Consider the following 19457-nt stretch of genomic DNA (forward strand, 5'->3'; position numbering starts at 1 on the left):
AGGCACTGGTGCTGGTGCCACAACACTGCAACCCCTCACAGACACTCTAGTTGGAACGCAGGAACGAGCCCTGCTGCAAAGTATTGCATCAAAAATTGTAATTACACGCCCCTGTTAGACAGGGGCAGAAAAATTGGGCCCTAGGCACTGGTGCTGGTGCCACAACACTGCAACCCCTCACAGACACTCTAGTTGGAATGCAGGAACGAGCCCTGCTGCAAAGTATTACATCAAAAATTGTAATTACACGCCCCTGTTAAACAGGGGCTGAAAAATTGTGCCTTAGGCACTGGTGGTGGCGCCCAGAACCAAAAATGTTCTTACAAGCTATCAGCGTGATGATTGAGGAGGAAGAGGATAATTACTCAGGGATAGTCACTCAGCATCAGCATAGGCAGTCTTTGAAGGGATCTGAGATTTCAAAAAAAATTATTCGGTTACATCAGCATCAGGTGCTTGGTAGCTGGTGGTGATCCAAGACTCATTCATTTTTATGAAGGTCAGCCGATCGACCGAGTCGGTGGACAGACGCACCCTGTGATCGGTTACCACGCCTCCAGCAGCACTGAATGTGCGTTCCGAAAGAACGCTGGATGCAGGACAGGCCAGTAGCTCAATTGCATACTGTGCAAGCTCTGGCCAGTGATCCATCCTCAAGACCCAGTAACCCAGAGGATTTTCGGTGGGAAAGGTGTCCAAGTCTGATCTTGCCCCTAGGTATTCCTGCACCATGTAAAACAGACGCTGGCGATGGTTGCTGGAACCGATCATACCTTGGGGCTGCGGACCAAAAAATTGTCTGAACGCATCGGTCAGACGGCCACCTTCTCCACCGCTCCTTCTTTGACTGACCGAAGCCTCAGCAACACGTTGTCCAGAAACAGGAGTTTGTAACCTCCCAGTCTCTGGGAACGCGTTGCACAGACCTTTCTGCAAGGCCTCCCGAAGATGTTTCATCCTCTGCTCCCTCTGCGATGGCAAGATAAGGTCCGCAACCTTACCCTTGTAACGTGGATCAAGGAGGGTTGCCAGCCAGTATTGGTCCTTCTCCTTGATACCACGAATACGAGGATCCTTACGCAGGCTTTGCAGGATCAGGGAGGCCATGCAGCGTAGGTTTGCTGAGGCATTTGGTCCGGAGTCCTCTGGGTCACTAAGAACGACATGGTCCGCAGCCACCTCCTCCCAGCCACGTACAAGTCCATGTGTTTCTTGGGACTGATCCCTTAAAGACTGCTGCTGATGCTGAGTGCCAGGCTCCACCTCCATACTGACACAATCTTCCTCCTCCTCCTCTTCCTCCTCGTCCTCTTCCTGTGTGATCGGCGGGCACGCAGGAACACTGTCTGGATAAAGGGGGCCTTGAGAGCTAAGGAAGTCCTCCTCTTCTTGCCTCTGTTCTGCCTCAAGTGCCCTGTCCATTATTCCACGCAGCGTGTGCTCCAACAGGTGGACAAGGGGGACAGTGTCACTGATGCATGCACTGTCACTGCTCACCATCCTTGTGGCCTCCTCAAATGGTGACAGGACAGTGCATGCATCCCTGATCATGGCCCACTGGCGTGGGGAAAAAAAACCAAGCTCCCCTGACCCTGTCCTGGTGCCATAGTCGCACAGGTACTCATTGATGGCCCTCTGCTGCGTGTGCAGCCGCTGCAGCATGGCCAACGTTGAGTTCCACCTGGTGGGCATGTCACAGATTAGGCGGTTCTTGGGCAGGTTAAACTCCTTTTGGAGGTCCGTCAGCCGAGCACTGGCATTATATGACCGGCGGAAATGCACACAGACTTTCCTGGCCTGCCTCAGGACATCCTGTAAGCCCGGGTACCTGCCCAAGAACCGCTGCACCACCAAGTTAAGGACGTGAGCCAAACAGGGCACATGGGTCATTTGTCCCTGTCGGAGGGCAGAGAGGAGGTTGGTGCCATTGTCGCAAACCACCATTCCTGCCTTAAGTTGGCGTGGCGTCAACCACCTCTGAACCTGCCCCTGCAGAGCTGACAGAACCTCTGCCCCAGTGTGGCTCCTGTCCCCCAAGCACACCAGCTCAAGCACCGCATGGCATCTTTTGGCCTGCGTACTTGCGTAGCCCCTTGAACGCCTACGGAGCACCGCTGGTTCCGAGGAAGAGGCCATGGAGGAAGAAGAAGAGGAGGGGGTGGAGGAGAGAGGTGTGTCACAATCAGCATTTTGGAGGCGTGGTGGCGGAACAACCTCCAACACTACTGCACCTTGTCCTGCATCCTTCCCAGCTGCCAGCAGAGTCACCCAATGCGCCGTGAAACTTAGGTAACGTCCCTGTCCATGCCTGCTGGACCATGAGTCAGCGGTAATATGCACCTTACCGCTGACCGCCCTGTCCAGCGAGGCATGGACATTGCCTTCCACATGCCGGTAGAGAGCCGGAATCGCCTTCCGTGAGAAAAAGTGGCGTTTGGGTACCTGCCACTGAGGAACCGCACATTCCACAAACTCACGGAAGGGGGCAGAGTCTACCAACTGAAAAGGCAGCAGTTGAAGTGCTAGCAATTTTGCCAAGCTAGCATTCAACCGCTGGGCATGTGGATGGCTGGGAGCAAACTTCTTTCGGCGGTGCAGCAGCTGGGGCAGGGAAATTTGCCTGGTACAATCTGACGTCGGTGTACCAAAAGCAGATTGCCCACAAGTACTTGGCTGTGACACACCTAATTCTACACCTTCATTCCTCTCACTGCAGGTCTCAGAGAGGACTGAAGGTCTAGTGGGGTTGGAAATCTCAGCTGATGAGGAGCAAGGAGAGATCCTCTTTGTTCTTTGGTGTGGGTCTTTTAGATACGCTTGCCAACGAACTGCATGGCAGGTCAACATATGTCTGGTCAAGCATGTGGTACCCAAGCGGGAGATGTTTTGGCCACGCGAGATACGCTTGAGACATATGTTGCAAATAGCAGCGGTGCGATCTGATGCACTCGTCTCAAAAAAGGCCCACACCAAAGAACTTTTTGAATAACGCGCAGAGACTGCAGCGCCCTGCACATGTGGAGCTTTGGGGTGTGATGCAGTCAATGTGCTGCCCTTAGGCTGGCCCCTGGAGGGCATCCTGCCTCGTTGGTGATGTGCTGCCGCCTCCTCCTCCTCCTCCTCCTCCTCCTCCTCCTCCTCTCTCCTATCAGGCACCCACGTTGAGTCAGTGACCTCATCATCCCCTCCCTCCTCATCACTGGAGCAAACCTGGCAGTATGCTGCAGCAGGGGGAGCATGACTGCCAGATTGCTGTCCTTCTTGGGCACCCCCTCTGTCCGCGCTCATGTTACTGCCTTCATCGAGCTCAGTATCGTCATCAGAGCCTTCCAAACGCTGGGCATCCTCCTGGAGCATGTACCCAACACTGTGGTCAAACAGTTCGAGGGAATCCTCATGAGGACATGGTGGAGCTAGGGAAGGAGTCACTGATGACATTGAGCTGAGGGAAGAAGCCGCTGCTTTGCCAGACAAAGCACCCTGGGCATGGGTGAGAGAGGATGAGGAGGATGAGGACGGCTTGGTCATCCACTCGACCAAGTCTTCCGCATGTTGCGGCTCAACGTGGCCAGCTGCCGAAAAAAAGGCCAAGCGTGTCCCATGGCCACGTGCTGATGAGGATGCACCGTCTCCACGACCAGCACTAGACACAGAGCCTGCTTGCCCTCTCTTATTGGCTTGTGACTGTCTGCCTCTCCTTCTTGGCCTTCCAGACATACTAATGGCCTGTAGCTGCACTAAGCTGGGATAGAACACCTGTAATGTTCTTCAAGTAGCTTTATATACTGTAACCAGACAAGCCTGCCTGTCAGTAGGAAGATAACAGGAACGGATCTAGCTGAACACTGTGAGCAGGACGCACTGTACTAAATGTAAATAGTCTAGCTGCCTGACCGTGGTACTAATAGGATCAAATAGAACACCTGTAATTTTCTTCAGGTAGCTTTATATACTGTAACCAGACAAGCCTGCCTGTCAGTAGGAAGATAACAGGAACGGATCTAGCTGTACACTGTGAGCAGGACGCACTGTACTAAATGTAAATAGTCTAGCTGCCTGACCGTGGTACTAATAGGATCAAATAGAACACCTGTAATTTTCTTCAGGTAGCTTTATATACTGTAACCAGACAAGCCTGCCTGTCAGTAGGAAGATAACAGGAACGGATCTAGCTGAACACTGTGAGCAGGACGCACTGTACTAAATGTAAATAGTCTAGCTGCCTGACCGTGGTACTAATAGGATCAAATAGAACACCTGTAATTTTCTTCAGGTAGCTTTATATACTGTAACCAGACAAGCCTGCCTGTCAGTAGGAAGATAACAGGAACGGATCTAGCTGAACACTGTGAGCAGGACGCACTGTACTAAATGTAAATAGTCTAGCTGCCTGACCGTGGTACTAATAGGATCAAATAGAACACCTGTAATTTTCTTCAGGTAGCTTTATATACTGTAACCAGACAAGCCTGCCTGTCAGTAGGAAGATAACAGGAACGGATCTAGCTGTACACTGTGAGCAGGACGCACTGTACTAAATGTAAATAGTCTAGCTGCCTGACCGTGGTACTAATAGGATCAAATAGAACACCTGTAATTTTCTTCAGGTAGCTTTATATACTGTAACCAGACAAGCCTGCCTGTCAGTAGGAAGATAACAGGAACGGATCTAGCTGAACACTGTGAGCAGGACGCACTGTACTAAATGTAAATAGTCTAGCTGCCTGACCGTGGTACTAATAGGATCAAATAGAACACCTGTAATTTTCTTCAGGTAGCTTTATATACTGTAACCAGACAAGCCTGCCTGTCAGTAGGAATTTAACAGGAACGGATCTAGCTGAACACTGTGAGCAGGACGCACTGCACTAAATGTAAATAGTCTAGAAGATAACAGGAACGGATCTAGCTGAACACTGTGAGCAGGACGCACTGCACTAAATGTAAATAGTCTAGAAGATAACAGGAACGGATCTAGCTGAACACTGTGAGCAGGACGCACTGCACTAAATGTAAATAGTCTAGAAGATAACAGGAACGGATCTAGCTGAACACTGTGAGCAGGACGCACTGCACTAAATGTAAATAGTCTAGAAGATAACAGGAACGGATCTAGCTGAACACTGTGAGCAGGACGCACTGCACTAAATGTAAATAGCAGGAACGGATCTAGCTGAACACTGTGAGCAGGACGCACTGCACTAAATGTAAATAGCAGGAACGGATCTAGCTGAACACTGTGAGCAGGACGCACTGCACTAAATGTAAATAGCAGGAACGGATCTAGCTGAACACTGTGAGCAGGACGCACTGCACTAAATGTAAATTGCAGGAACGGATCTAGCTGAACACTGTGAGCAGGACGCACTGCACTAAATGTAAATAGTCTAGAAGATAACAGGAACGGATCTAGCTGAACACTGTGAGCAGGACGCACTGCACTAAATGTAAATAGCAGGAACGGATCTAGCTGAACACTGTGAGCAGGACGCACTGCATTAAATGTAAATAGTCTAGATAGAAGATAACAGGAACGGATCTAGCTAAACTGAATACAGTGTATATATATATATGCAACACCTGGGATGCATATATATACACAATACACTGTAAGTGCAGCTAACTGACTGACTGTTCTGCCTAATCTATCTAACTCAAATCAAATGACACTGTCTCTCTCTCTCTCTATCTCTCAGCACACCGGAACACACACTACACAGGGCCGCCGTGCAGGCGGCCTTATATAGTGTGGGGTGTGTACTAAATCCCCTGAGCCATAATTGGCCAAAGCCACCCTGGCTTTGGCCAATTACAGCTCTCTCTACTGACGGCGCTGTGATTGGCCAAGCATGCGGGTCATAGTGCATGCTTGGCCAATCATCAGCCAGCAATGCACTGCGATGCCGCAGTGAATTATGGGCCGTGACACGCCACACGAATTTAGCGCGAACGGCCCATAACGTTCGCAATTCGGCGAACGATCGAACAGCCGATGTTCGAGTCAATCACCTTCCCACGAGGTACTGCTGACTTGCTTTGCCTCTGAATGCTGAATCACTAGAGCCCCCTTTCTCCAAAACTAGAGGAAGGAGGAAGGGTCTGATGATCAAAACATTCCCCAGAGAAACAAGAGGAAGGCATAAAGGTTCCACCTGTCAGTCAGAGCTGAACAAGGGTTTAAAGTAACAAGTGGACAGTTACAGTATGTTTCCTACTAGTGACTGGCAAAGCACAAGCAGAGGAGAGGATAAAGAGGATTTGATTGGCTGCAATCACACCTGAAGTTTAAGTCTGCCCCTAGCAACATGGGAGAGATGGAACTTGATTGGCTGGTGGACTTTAACCACTTGCCGACCTGCTCATGCCGATATACGTGGACAAAGTGGCAACCCTGCACAAAACCCCGTACAGGTACGTCGGCCCTTTAAGAGCCACCAGAGGGCACAGCGGGGGACCCGATACACGTGGCCGACGGGCGCGTTTGTGTGCATGAGTGCCACACCGGGGATTTGTGTGTGTGAACACACAAATCCCTGTGCTGTCAGCGGAGAGGAGACATGTCGTTTGTTCCTAGTGTAGCACTAACTCTCGATGGAGCTGCTGGTTTAAGCGGGCCTGTTACCTTCACTCTCCTTCCCTCTGTTTTACCGGCACCGGGTCTAGGTGTCCGTTGAGTTTACCTCTGGACGATACACACACCAACACTTGAATACGTTTTCAATGCTTTATTAAACAATTTACTAAGGAAGTAGCAGGAAAGAGGCAGAAGGTAAACTGCAGAAGAAACTCAAATATCTTTTTTATGAAACTCTTGACAAATGTCCTGGTAGAATTTGGATATTACAATAGGATGCACTCCCCTCGTGGGACACACGCTTTGCTCGCCTGGATAGGCCTCTCTCACTTGCCTAGCAGCCAGTACGTAGCACAAACAAAAGTCTCTGCCACAGACCTATTTGGGATAAACCTGTACGATCCTCTGCCACAGGATGTATTGAGTTTTCTGCAATGAACGTCAGTCACAGTGCTTGAACCTTTAAGCCAACCCGACAACGCTATGCTGTATAGTTACTTTTTAGGATACGTCCTCCAACCGAGTCACCAGGCCGTGTGGGCCTCCGGAACGGAGGACCACGAGATTGCTCTCTAACGCATACCTGTCAGCCAGAAGGCCAGCAGGTGGCTGTAAAACGAACCCCACAATATGGTGTCTGTCCCATAAAAACCCTCGCCCAGAATGCAAATCGGAGGACCACCTCCACCGAATTGTCTCCGTTACAGAAGAGCATCCATACGCTTCGACACGTTGCCTTTCCAACACTGGCCAGTGATAACAGCGACACCCACCGGTCAGTATGGAAACACACACAACGTCAGCCAAGCTGAAACAGAGGCAAACCTAACCTATTTAACGAACAAGTTACTAAATTTACCTAACATATGGTAGATTGCAAATCTACCAGCGCTACACTAGTAAATAGGAACAACAATATGTCTCCTCTCTTACTCAGTTCTATCCCCATACAGTTCGAACACAGAGGGAACACACATTTAACCCTTTTAATAAAAATGCCATAAATCTTTTCCATAGTTTGCAGACGCTATAACTTTTGGGCAAACCAATCAATATAAGCTTATTGCATATTTTTACCAAGAATATGTAGAAGGGAGAAAAACAGCCAGATCTGTAAAAGCAGCACATATTACACACATTACACTTGTTAGGCACACAGTAAACCCCTTAATTGCCCCTAGATGTTAATCCCTTCCCAGCCAGTGTCAGTGTACATTAATATATCTGATCACTGTATTAGTGTTACTAGTGACGTCAGTGTCACTTAGTCAGTTAGTGTGCCTCCCAGCGAGGGTCTGTTAGCACCAGATTGTCTGTCGTACTATCAAAGTCCTGATCCTGAAGTCGCTGATCACCGCCATTACAGTATAGCATCTATAGTTGCGTAAATTCCAGTATATATCCCATAGTTTGTAGGCGCTATAACTTTCACGTAAACCAATTATTGTACACTTATTGGGATTTTTTTTATACCAAAGACATGTAGCAAAATACATTTAGGCCTAAATTCATGAAGAAATAAGGATATTGGATATGTTTTATAACAGAAAGTAGAAAATATTGGGTTTCCAAACTGTTTTGTATTTTTTTCATTTATGTAATAAAAAAAATACAAAAAACAGTGGTATTCAAGTACCACCAAAATATAGCTCTATTTGTGTAAAAAAAATTATAACAATTTCATTTGCATACAGTGTTGCATGACCGCACAATTGCCAGTTAAAGTAGTGCAGTGCTGAATGGCAAAAATTACCTGGTCATAAAGAGGGTAAAACTTTCCAGAGGTCAAGTGGTTAAAATGTATATAGAACCCAAACCCATTTTTTTTTATTTTTGCTTAGTGTAGAGAATAATTAAAATATCTATCAGGTTTTTACTCCTGTCTGTGTTCTGTTGGGGAGATTTCCCTTCAGTTCCTGTCTAGGATACACAACTGAAAGTGAGAGGAATTATTTTATAAACTGAGAAAAAGTCCTCTCTTGAGTTGTCACTACCTCTTCTGGTGACAACTGTAGCATTTTGGTATTCCAAACACTTTCTGCCCCAATGACAGTGGTTACTAAGACAAACAGAGGGAGGGAATCTCCACAGCGGGGACACAGCAATAAAATGTTAACATACTTTCTAACCCACCCTTATCCAAAACTATAAAAAAAGTTTTAGCTTTATATTTGCTTTAAGGCATAAATCCTGCATGTCTTCTAAAAATACACTTTTATTTTCCATACTAGGATAACCTACTCGGATACAGATCACAGGGGCTTTAATCCCTGGACAATTCTTTATATAGATACAACACTATCATTGCGTTAGGATGATTTAAACTAAGTTAAGGCTCAAGAATTTCAATTCCTTCTTATCTGCAATATTGAAATACCAAAACAAGTTGAAGGGAGCTGGAAAACATCTTCCTCAGAAACTATAAGAGGAAAGCCATAACATTTTTAAACAGTGATAGTATTATTTATTATATCAAAGCTATTTTATGTTTTATTTGGATCTCTGGCGTCCCTTTTTTTGAACGTTCTCATAACATGACAGTAATTAGCCATCAAAATGTTACACGGTGGATATAGGGCCAAGGGCTGGAGCCTGGTTCTTCTCAAGTTACATCGATGACATCATTCAGAGGATTATTTTTAAGGTCTAGAAGAATGAAATGATGACACGTTGTAACTAGCAAAAAGATCTATTTGTCCAAGCTGATACCATTTGTAAAAATTACTACCATGCATTAATGATATTCATGGTGGAACAAGAGTTTCAAGCTGAGAGCTTAGAGCCATTCATTGCTCAACATTTTAGGGTCATCCATTTATCTCCTACTTTACGATGGATTCATAGTTTTCTGTGGAAGAATTTAACTTTCCTGTTGAGGGGGTCTAAAGTGTAAATCTTCTGACGGTTTCATAATGATTATGTTAAAAGTTTTACTGTTAGGGCTTCAAGAAAAATATAGACATTATCAGATTTTAAATATAAAATATCAAAATGTTTAGAAGTATATCTAATAAATGAACCATGGGTTTTTTTTTTAAAAAAAACATTGTAGACCTGAGTTAGATTTAAACCTAACAATTACAGTTAAAATATCTCTATGCTACAAGTTAAAAGTTAGAACTTCTGAAAAATACTTAAAACTGAGAAAAGTGTTTGGCTGAAACGACAATGACTTTTCAACACATTTCATGCACTAAGGGTTCACTTCTTCAGGAAGTTATAGGAGATGTATAGATGTATCACATGTTTGCTGAAATTAGCCAAACTAAATTGCACAGGGATTTTTTTCAGCTGTAACTTGGTGAGCCTCTGGCTCAGGCCCTCTGCTCCCTGTTCACCACTATCACTTGTAAGCACAAAAGTCCGGCTTCTGTGTTTACAAGTGACAGCTTGTCTCTCACCACCTCCCACAGATCTGCTCGACCGAGCGCTCCCACTGAGTGCAGGATGGGGACAAGGGAGATGCAGGTGCCCAGGGTGCAGTGCAGATGCCAACACCTCCACTGGATGAATTCCCTGCAAGTGAGAGAGGTGGAGCCACCTACAGTGTATGGGGAGGTGCTAGAGCCAGCTGGGTGCATCAACAAGAAGATGGTGGAGCTTTTAAAGAGGGGGGTATGGGGCAGTGGAGGGGGGTTTGCATGCAGAGGTCAGAGCTGAAGAAGGGTGAAAGTGAGATTTGGATGGGGGATGCAAGCAGCTGTGGAAGAAGGCCGAACTTTGGACTCTGTGTGTAGCACACCCCTGAATTCTGCACTCTGTATGCAACGCACCCCCAAACTTTGCTTTATGTACTTAGCACACCCCCAAACTCTGCATGTAGCGCACCCCTGAACTCTGCACTCTGTGTGTAACCGACCCCCCCCCCAAAAAAATTCTGCACTCTGTACATAATTCACTCCTGGCTTTTAATGACCCTTTAAGACCCTCCCACTGTTAGTGAAATTTGACCACACCAACTATTTGATGCTGTTTGGAGGGTGTGTGTGTGTGTGGGAGGGGGGTTGAGGGGTTGTGGTTGCGTTCCTGCACCAATTTACTGATATAAAAACCCTGCCAGTGCATATATATTTTCTACTGTCTGACCAGAGAGCTATAGGGCATCAAAGTAGAAGTCATTTTATCATTAGTGTTATCCTCTAAAATCAAAAAAGACCTCCTTTTGAATCAAGATTCAAGATTTCACAATCAGTCCATTGTATATATTGTTAGCAAAGAGCACTGGCGTAGCGTGAAGGGTGCAGGAGTTGCCATAGTGACCCTGTATTTAGCTACAGGGGGCCCATGGCTCCCTACATTTCTTTGGTCCTAAAGGTCCTCTTTGCCGTCCTTCTATTCCAGAGGATGATGGATCCTAAATTCTGCAGAAAGCAATGCCATGTAATGATGTGGCACCACTCTGCAGCATTCTTCTGTGTGTTCAGGGTGGGGACTTGACACCCGGGGCTAAAAGGAAGTTGGTTAAATGATGATGTATTATTCAATCCAGAAGAATAGCAGCAATCCCTGAGCAAGTGAGTCTGTAGGGGACAGAGCCGGAGAAGAGGCAAGTATAGCAGTCATTTTATTTTTAACTACTGTTAGAGCCCTTGCACACTGGGGGCGGGGGGCGGCGTCGGCGGTAAAACGCCGCTATTATTAGCGGCGTTTTACCGTCGGTATGCGGCCACTAGCGGGGCGGTTTTACCCCCCGCTAGCGGCCGAGAAAGGGTTAAATACCACCGCAAAGCGCCTCTGCAGAGGCGCTTTGCCGGCGGTATAGCCGCGCCGTCCCATTGTTTTCAATGGGCAGGAGCGGTAAGGGAGCGGTATACACACCGCTCCTTCACCGCTCCGAAGATGCTGCTGGCAGGACTTTTTTTACCGTCCTGCCAGCGCATCGCTCCAGTGTGCAAGCCCTCGGGGCTTGCGCATCGCTCCAGTGTGCAAGCCCTTGGGGCTTGCACACTGGATACACAGCAGCGGCACTTTCGGGGTGGTTTGCAGGCGCTATTATTAGCGCAATAGCGCCTGCAAACTGCCCCAGTGTGCAAGGGCTCTTAGGGAATCTAACTTTTATACTTTTCCCCAAGCTGGAATTGGGCTTAAGAGCCCTTGCACACTGGGGCGGGGGGCGGCGTCGGCGGTAAAACCGCCCCACTAGCGGCCGAGAAAGGGTTAAATACCACCGCAAAGCGCCTCTGCAGAGGCATTTTGCCGGCGGTATAGCCGCGCCATCCCATTGATTTCAATGGGCAGGAGCGGTAAAGGAGCGGTATACACACCGCTCTTTCACCGCTCCGAAGATGCTGCTAGCAGGACTTTTTTTACCGTCCTGCCAGCGCATCGCTCCAGTGTGCAAGCCCTCGGGGCTTGCACACTGGAATGAAAGCAGCGGCACTTTCGGGGCGGTTTGCAGGCGCTATTATTAGCGCAATAGCGCCTGCAAACCGCCCCAGTGTGCAAGGGCTCTTAAAAAAGGTAAATTGGTAGAGAAAGGCACTCTAAAGATACTATAGCTGAAGGCGATGGTCTCTGTATCATCAAATGAAAGCACCCTGCCTCACTAGGCTAGCTTCTGCTACAGATGGATCTGGGATACATGTTTTACATAAAGTAAAAGATCTGCATTCAAAAGTTTAATAACTGTTAAAAAAAAAACTATTTCATTTAAAATCGGAGCTCAATAATCAGCATTTCCTTTATTTTATATAGTGTTTCTCTCCAGAGGAATCCACTTTTTTTTCTGTATATTTTTATGTTCTCTTAATAGTGTCAAAATTGGCAACCGAGCTCCCTCGTAGGAAGTAATGACTTGCTGCCAAATGACAAAATGATTGCAGTATGGTTTCTAAAGTGAACATGAAAACAAGGGGACAAGCCGAGGAGAATTTTAGGAGAGCTTTGATTTCCTGTGTGTCTTGTATGGAAATATATCATGTTTAATAGGTTTTTTATCTAGCTTGTAGCCAAAGGCACCTGTGTTTGATGTGCATGTGGTTTTTGTAGAAATTTACATTATTAAATTAATTTAAAGCTAAACTCCAGGCAAAGGGATAAACACACAGTTGGAATACACACATGTGAACTGTTTTATCTGCCATAAGGCCTGTGTTCTGTTCAGCTAGTCTTGTGATCCAGGTATCCCTGCCTGACAACACAGCAGCAGGACACACCTACAGCTTGATGATGCAGCAACACAACATTGTAAGGAAGGCCATACATGGGTCGAATTTTGAAAGAATTTTCTTTCTAAAATCTTATCTAAGAATTTTTGTTCGTATTTCGCACCATTAAGTGGGCTGTAGCAACAGCCGATTTTCAAGCGGCAATCAAATTTGAGTAATTGGACATGTTTGAAATTTTTTGCAAAGCAAACGATTTTATAATCAATGATGGGAGAATCGTGCGAGAAATGTAATCGAAAAAGAAATGCGCATGTGCGAGAAAAGAAAATTCTCTGAAAGAAAAGAAGATTCCCAGCTACGAAAATTCCTTTCTGTAGCAACATCAGGTGAAATTGAAGGCTTGGCTGGCCGAATTTCGAAATCAATGGTGGCACCATCGGATCACAAAACGCACAAATTTTCTGATTTTTAAAAGAAAATTCTCTCGAAATTCGACCATGTATGGCCAGCCTTACTCTGCTCACTCTGCTTTCTCCTACTATTAGAGGGCTCTTAAAGAGAATGTAAACCTTGAATGATAACAGTAAAAACGGGGGTTATTCCTGCGCTACCAGATTGGAAAAAATGTTATTTAGTCGTAATCGACTTTTGGACCTGTATGCAACCTCTATCACTGGGCAGCTGCATGCACCGAAAACAAGGGCTCAGACACAAACCCAAATCTAATGGTATAAAGAGAGGGGGGGGAGGGGTGCCGCGCTATCCAAAGGGGTCTTAGCTTATAGGTGTAATAATAATTCCTAATATTCTAGGTCACGAAGTTTTAAATAATCATAAACATAAAACGATCGTAAAAATCGCATGGATTTGAGTTGAGATATGCGTAGATATAATGACTCAAAAGTAGATGTGTTGATCCAGCAAGGGATATAAATATAAACACTGATGCATATGTGGATCAAATAGTGAAAAAAATATATATATATAGATAAAAACCCAATTTCTGCATGTGTTAAAATATTACAGTACAATATATCCAAAGTGCTCGTGCTCTTGTGTCTTAAATAAGAAGATCAAACTTGTACATATACTAAAGTGGCAAAAGATGGGGCAATACAATAAACAAATCATATATCAAGTGAAACAAACAAACATCAAGTGAAACAAACAAGAAAGGAGATATGGTCGCCTGATCCTTGTGTTGCGACCAGTGCGACAGTGCAAGTATTGTGTGGATGGTTAACGTGAGTAGTTAAACCCACTCTATTTGTTAGTGTCAAAAGTAAATTAGTAATTCAAGTGTCCAAAAAAAATGAATGAATGGTGTTCAAAACCAGTGCTCAAACACAATAATCGAATGACAGTGGGGTGTTGCTATGCAGATCAGACACTCTATGTCCTCTTCATGCAGCATGCACTAGTGTAGGTAATGGCCCCTTACCTAGCGGTGCTAGGTCAACCGCATATAAGTTGTTAACTCCCGGAGTCTTGGGTCTTTCCTGCGTCTCTGCGTCCGGACTTGCTGACTCTACAGGATCTTATTGGGGGCAGGGATATGTCTAGTAGTGGTCCTAACTGGGGTCCTAGGACAGTGCGGCTCCTAGCTCTCCTCCACATCATGTCTCCAGTGTATGTAAAATATAGGACAAGGTACCCAGATAGTGAAGTATGTTTCTTTAGGGGTCACTTTATTCACATATGCAATATACAGAGTACTCACATTAGCAGTTATTTTCATACAGCATGGTATCCTACGAGCAGCGAGCTCGCAATGTATTCAGCAAGGAAGGTAAACCAAAAAACAAGCCTATTCCGTCCCTACGCGTGACGTCACCGATCACGTGACTTCTTCAGGGGATAAACGAAATAGGCTGAAGTTAGTCTTAAATAGTCTCTCCCATAGGAATAGATTGGCGGCCATTTTCTTGTAGCCGCGCCGGCCATTATTAGGTTTCCATGTGCGCGGCCATTTTTTTGGTTGGTAAAGGGTATGGTAAATGTATTCAGTGGGAGGAGGCCGAATTGTTGGTATATTTCCCTGGTGATGGGGCGGACGTCCTAATCTCATTTGAGTATCTTTCAGAGATGGTTGTTACACAACGGCAGACTCTGAAAAAGTGCAGACCCGCTGCCATGTAGTTTAAATAAAGAGCTAATCGTGGGTTCCGGTTCTGTGTAACATTGTGAATGGGGTATATATGAAATCTTTATTGTAAATATTAAAATAAACTTTAAAGGAAAGGAACACTTAGGTTCTCAGTATAAAAAACTTATATATAACTCCAGGGGTATATTTATGGTGAAGAGGACCAGTTCGTTCCATATAAAATCTGTATATATAAAAAAGGGGTGGTAAAAATAGTGATTGATTAATTTAACTACTTCACAGGGAGGTGGTGGAATAGGCTTATTTCCCCTATCCTGTAAACAACACACTTGAATAAGGCGGGAGTAGGGGGGGAAGGGAAAAAGGGGAGGGGGGGGGGTGGGGGGGGGGGGGAGGGGGGGGGCGGGAGGGGAGAAAACAAGGGAGGGGGGGGGAAAGGGGAACAGGGAAATCATCGGGAAACAAAATATCAACATCCAGATTATATGTATTAAGAAGTGGGAAGAGATTGTACACTATTCATTGGGAATCGCAAAAAAAGTAGCATTAAAATCACTTAAAAAGCGCATTAAGAATCGCATAGAAATCGCATTAAAATCACTGAAAGACTACACTACTCATTGGGAATCGCATAAGGATCGAATTAAAAATTAAAAGTCACTTGAAAATATCGCATTAAAAATCGCATAGGAATCGCATAAAAAATCACTGAAATACAGTTGCATAAAAATCACTTAAAAAACAGTTTAAGTCGAACTCAATGTTCAAACCTTTCGGGACAAAAGTGTCTAAGGTATATATCCACTTGGATTCCAGTTGGCTGAGGGTTCTTACTTTGTGACTTCCCCGCCAGTGTCTCACATATGGTTCAATTCCCCAAAATTTTAATTGTGTGGGGTCTTGTTATGACACAGCAGGAAGGGTCTTTGTTATGACACAGCAGGAAGTGTTTGGAGACACTATGTTTGTCATACCCCTTCAGGATGTTGTTCACATGTTCCTTAATCCTGACTCTGAGGGGTCTTTTGGTGCGGCCTATATATTGTAGGCCGCAACTGCATTCTAGAGCGTATACTGCTCCCTCAGTGTTACAGCAGATGAACTCTTTAATCTCGTATGTATCTCCAGTACTATTTGATGTAAAATGGTGTTTCTTTTCATTTGGACGCTTGGTTCTTAAGCACGCGAAACACCTTTTGCAGGGGAAAAAACCATTGCGTGTGAAGAAGGAGATCGTCTTCTTTGGGGGGTCAATAACGTTTTTTACGATTTTATCTTTCAAGGTGGGGCTTTTTTATATATGAATCTGGGATTGCGGGGAAGTTTGTCTTGCAGGTCTTTATCGGCCAAGAGTATATGCCAGTGTTTCCTAATAATTTTCTCTATTCTTTTATGTTGAACGTTAAAATCCAAAATTAGTGGTGCTAGCATAGATTCCGTTTCTTTCCTGATTTTATCTCTGATCAATTCATTTCGATCCATATTTTTACTTCCAATACCTTCTTTCTTATAAATTGCTGATCGTACAACTGTCCTCTCGGGAGGTAGCTGTTTCTGTCCACTGTTTTTCGGTCATTAGTGTTCAGATTCTCCAGGAAACTCGTGAGTTGGTCTACTTCGCCTTTCCAAAGTATAAAAATATCGTCAATATACCTCTTGTAGATGGTCAGTTTCAGTGTTTTTAAGAATAGACCCACTGAACTGACCATCTACAAGAGGTATATTGACGATATTTTTATACTTTGGAAAGGCGAAGTAGACCAACTCACGAGTTTCCTGGAGAATCTGAACACTAATGACCGAAATATCAAGTTATCCTGGGAAATTAGCGAAGATAAGGTGACATTCCTAGACCTAGACATCATACAGGAACACGGTAAATTATCATCTAGCACGCACTTTAAAACAGTGGACAGAAACAGCTACCTCCCGAGAGACAGTTGTCACCACAGGAATTGGCTGTTCAATGTCCCCAAAGGCCAACTTATGAGAGTCAGACGAAATTGTACCCACCTAAATACTTATTTGGAACAGGCAGAGCACATTGCACAGAAATTTACTAACAAAGGATACGATCAGCAATTTATAAGAAAGAAGGTATTGGAAGTAAAAAATATGGATCGAAATGAATTGATCAGAGATAAAATCAGGAAAGAAACGGAATCTATGCTAGCACCACTAATTTTGGATTTTAACGTTCAACATAAAAGAATAGAGAAAATTATTAGGAAACACTGGCATATACTCTTGGCCGATAAAGACCTGCAAGACAAACTTCCCCGCAATCCCAGATTCATATATAAAAAAGCCCCCACCTTGAAAGATAAAATCGTAAAAAACGTTATTGACCCCCCAAAGAAGACGATCTCCTTCTTCACACGCAATGGTTTTTTCCCCTGCAAAAGGTGTTTCGCGTGCTTAAGAACCAAGCGTCCAAATGAAAAGAAACACCATTTTACATCAAATAGTACTGGAGATACATACGAGATTAAAGAGTTCATCTGCTGTAACACTGAGGGAGCAGTATACGCTCTAGAATGCAGTTGCGGCCTACAATATATAGGCCGCACCAAAAGACCCCTCAGAGTCAGGATTAAGGAACATGTGAACAACATCCTGAAGGGGTATGACAAACATAGTGTCTCCAAACACTTCCTGCTGTGTCATAACAAAGACCCCACACAATTAAAATTTTGGGGAATTGAACCATATGTGAGACACTGGCGGGGAAGTCACAAAGTAAGAACCCTCAGCCAACTGGAATCCAAGTGGATATATACCTTAGACACTTTTGTCCCGAAAGGTTTGAACATTGAGTTCGACTTAAACTGTTTTTTAAGTGATTTTTAATGCAACTGTATTTCAGTGATTTTTTATGCGATTCCTATGCGATTTTTAATGCGATATTTTCAAGTGACTTTTAATTTTTAATTCGATCCTTATGCGATTCCCAATGAGTAGTGTAGTCTTTCAGTGATTTTTAATGCGATTTCTATGCGATTCTTAATGCGCTTTTTAAGTGATTTTAATGCGACTTTTTTTTGCGATTCCCAATGAATAGTGTACAATCTCTTCCCACTTCTTAATACATATAATCTGGATGTTGATATTTTGTTTCCCCGATGATTTCCCTGTTCCCCCTTTCCCCCCCCCTCCCTTGTTTCCCTCCCCCCCTCCCCCCCCCCCCCCCCCCACCCCCCTCCCCTTTTTCCCTTCCCCCCCTACCTCCCGCTTATTCAAGTGTGTTGTTTACAGGATAGGGGAAATAAGCCTATTCCACCACCTCCCTGTGAAGTAGTTAAATTAATCAATCACTATTTTTACCACCCCTTTTTTATATATACAGATTTTATATGGAACGAACTGGTCCTCTTCACCAATAAATATACCCCTGGAGTTATATATAAGTTTTTTATACTGAGAACCTAAGTGTTCCTTTCCTTTTAAAGTTTATTTTTAATATTTACAATAAAGATTTCATATATACCCCATTCACAATGTTACACAGAACCGGAACCCACGATTAGCTCTTTATTTAAACTACATGGCAGCGGGTCTGCACTTTTTCAGAGTCTGCCGTTGTGTAACAACCATCTCTGAAAGATACTCAAATGAGATTAGGACGTCCCGCCCCATCACCATGGAAATATACCAACAATTCGGCCTCCTCCCACTGAATACATTTACCATACCCTTTACCAACCAAGAAAATGGCCGCGCACATGGGAAACCTAATAATGGCCGGCGCGGCTACAAGAAAATGGCCGCCAATCTATTCCTATGGGAGAGACTATTTAAGACTAACTTCAGCCTATTTCGTTTATCCCCTGAAGAAGTCACGTGATCGGTGACGTCACGCGTAGGGACGGAATAGGCTTGTTTTTTGGTTTACCTTCCTTGCTGAATACATTGCGAGCTCGCTGCTCGTAGGATACCATGCTGTATGAAAATAACTGCTAATGTGAGTACTCTGTATATTGCATATGTGAATAAAGTGACCCTAAAGAAACATACTTCACTATCTGGGTACCTTGTCCTATATTTTACATACACTGGAGACATGATGTGGAGGAGGAGCTAGGAGCCGCACTGTCCTAGGACCCCAGTTAGGACCACTACTAGACATATCCCTGCCCCCAATAAGATCCTGTAGAGTCAGCAAGTCCGGACGCAGAGACGCAGGAAAGACCCAAGACTCCGGGAGTTAACAACTTATATGCGGTTGACCTAGCACCGCTAGGTAAGGGGCCATTACCTACACTAGTGCATGCTGCATGAAGAGGACATAGAGTGTCTGATCTGCATAGCAACACCCCACTGTCATTCGATTATTGTGTTTGAGCACTGGTTTTGAACACCATTCATTCATTTTTTTTGGACACTTGAATTACTAATTTACTTTTGACACTAACAAATAGAGTGGGTTTAACTACTCACGTTAACCATCCACACAATACTTGCACTGTCGCACTGGTCGCAACACAAGGATAAGGCGACCATATCTCCTTTCTTGTTTGTTTCACTTGATGTTTGTTTGTTTCACTTGATATATGATTTGTTTATTGTATTGCCCCATCTTTTGCACTTTAGTATATGTACAAGTTTGATCTTCTTATTTAAGACACAAGAGCACGAGCACTTTGGATATATTGTACTGTAATATTTTAAC

Source organism: Aquarana catesbeiana, linkage group LG04 (assembly GCF_042186555.1).
Source record: "Aquarana catesbeiana isolate 2022-GZ linkage group LG04, ASM4218655v1, whole genome shotgun sequence".
In the NCBI taxonomy this organism is placed as follows: Eukaryota; Metazoa; Chordata; class Amphibia; order Anura; family Ranidae; genus Aquarana; species Aquarana catesbeiana.